The following is a 2,771-nucleotide window of genomic DNA, read 5'->3' as shown; positions in this document are numbered from 1 at the left end:
TGTCCTGGAACTCACTCTGTAGAACAGGCTGGCCTCGAACTCAGAAATCCACCTGCCTCTGCCTCCCAGGTACTGGGATTAAAGGCATGCACCACCATCACCCGGCCTCCTTTCCCCTTTTAATTTGGTTATTACATTTATTCATGTGGTTGTGGGCACTGGGCTTGTGGAGGTCAGTTTTGTTATGTGGACCCTGGGATTGGACTCAGGTAGGTTGTCAGGTTTGGTGGCAAGCACCCTTGGATCCATTTTGCTGCCCCTCTCTTCTTTTCTCTTTGATGGTACTTGAACCTCTTGGGTAGGCAAGCACCCTGTCACTGAGCCCCATCCCCAGGCCTCTTTTTACTTTTTATTCTGAAACAGGATAAGTTGTCTAGGCTGCTTTGAACTCACTCTGTACCTCAGGCAGGCCTTGAACTTGTGATTCTCATGTCTTAGACTCCCAGGCAGCTGAAATTCCAAGCCTGCACCGCCATGTCCAGCTTCATTTAACCTTCACATTGACCCTCAGAAAAAGGTTTCTGGCACTTTCTGTTTTCATCTGTGGCAATACCAAGACCCAGAGGCCATTGACAATTTCTTTCACGAGAAGGAGTCAGGATTTGAACCTGAGTTTTTTAGGTCCAGAGCCCATAGTTTTCACCATGTGTTATAGCAGGAAATCTCTGTGTCATATTCTTGTGACCGCTCTAACAAATGATGACCCAGGCTGGTGGTTTAAAAGCAGACATTCATTCTGTTAGGATGTGGAGGGAAGAAATTTAAATATGAACATTCTGGGAGTCCATTCCCTCAAAAGCTTGTTGGGGACACCCTTCCTTGCTTCTTGCAGCTTCTGGGGGTGTCTAACAGTCTTTGGCTCACACCTACATTGCTCCAATCTCTGCCTGATCTGCATCCTGTGCAGGTCAAGTGTTCTACTCCAGCTCTGCCTGGGCAGGTGCCCCGGATAAGGCAGATCAAATAAAATGTTTACAGGGGATTTAATGAGATGGGAATTGAGCTCTCTTGGAAGAACACCACTATTTGGATTTCAGACCCACCCAAACCCGATCTTGAGGTGCCTTAATTATACCTGCAAAAAAATTATTGCCTCCTAAGATCATATCCGCAGTTACCCAGGGTCAGGACCTGTTCACACCTCATGGTGTGCTGGGCAGTTTTATGTCAACTTGACACAAGCTAAAGACATCTGAAAGGAGGAAACCTGCCCTGAGAAAATGCATCCATGAGGTCCAGCTGTAAAGGCATTTTCTTAGTGATCAATGGGGAGAGGGTCCAGCACAGGGTGGATGGTGCCATCCTGGGCTGGTGGTCCTGGGTTCTATAAGAAGGCAGGCTGAGCAAGGCATGAGGAGCAAGTCAGTAAGCAGCACCCCTCCATGGCCTCTGCCTCAGCTCCTGCCTCCAGGTTCCTGCCCTGCTTGGGTTCCTGTCCTGACTTCCTTTGATGATGAACAGCCACGTGGATGCATAAGCCAAATAAAATGTCTTTCCACCATAACTTGATTTTTGGTTATGGTGTTTCACCACAGCTATAGTAACTCTCACTAAGATCTGTGGGAAGGGTGGGGCCTACACTATTCAGTGAACCATACTGGGTGTCAGAAGCACATACAGAGGGAAGGGGCCTCTGGCCTGAAGAAGGCAGCAGACAAAGGTGGGAGTGATACTATCAGCTGACACGAGAACATGAGGAATCCATCTTGTTGTTGATGGAATCCATCTTGTTGCTACAAGGGTATGCAGAGGAAAGAATAAGAGAATAAGAGAATAAGAATAAGAGAATAAGAGAATAAGTCCCACCTTATTCAGCATCACAATTATGACAGATATAAAGAAACTTTCAGAAAAGGAATACAGGGCTGGGCTGTGGCTCAGTTGTGCCTAGCGTACCCAAAGCAGTGGGTTCAAGCCCCAGCACCCTAATAAACCAGGGGAAGTGGTACAAACTAGTAACCCCAGTACTTGGGAGGTGGAGGCAGGAAGATTGGGATTTCAAGGACATCCTTAGGTATTTAGCAAATTAAGGACAGCAGAGAGAGAGAGAGAGAGAGAGAGAGGGAGGGAAAGAGAGAGAGAGAGAGAGAGAGAGAGAGAGAGAGGAGAGGGAAAGGGAGAGGGAGAGGGAGAGACGTGGAGGAGGAAGAGGAGAGAAAAGAAGGGACATGAGGCTCAAACCATTGCACCCATGACAACTGGGCGAAGCTCACCCATGTCCCTTACCACAGTTTTAGCATGCACTAGACTATTCCAGAGTGAGCAGTGTGGCTATAGCTGTCACCATCTCCAGCTCCCGGTGTGAAATGGATGGCAGAAGGTCTCACTGCACTGCACAAAGTTACAGCGTGTCCCGGCTGACCTCAGGTGCCCGAGTCTTGCTGGTACACACCACTGCAGAGGCCTCCCTCGTTGCCGCTGCCTCTTCAGAGTGTTTGCATAGGGAAGCTCCACGCTTGGTTGCCCTAAAAGCATCCCTATGTTTTGGAGAAGGTTGGAGAGCTCAGGGCTTCAGCCCTCTTCTCCCAGGGTGCCTTCTAGTGTGGAATGTTTGATCACTGGGCTATGTGTGTGTGTGTGATGGGCTCACCTGTGGGTGCAGATGTGGTCACCTGTGACAACACACATGGAGGTCAGAGGTTGACTTCTGACATCCTTCTCGGCTTCTTCTCTGCCTCGGTTTTTGAGATGGGGATGGAGAGGTGTGCCACGGACCGGGATTTCTCGCGGGGTCCCTGTTCCGCGGGACAAGGGATTCTGGCCAGGTGGGC

The sequence above is a fragment of the Mastomys coucha genome, unplaced genomic scaffold (assembly GCF_008632895.1).
Source record: "Mastomys coucha isolate ucsf_1 unplaced genomic scaffold, UCSF_Mcou_1 pScaffold22, whole genome shotgun sequence".
In the NCBI taxonomy this organism is placed as follows: domain Eukaryota; kingdom Metazoa; phylum Chordata; class Mammalia; order Rodentia; family Muridae; genus Mastomys; species Mastomys coucha.
This window is presented reverse-complemented; position numbering follows the sequence as displayed.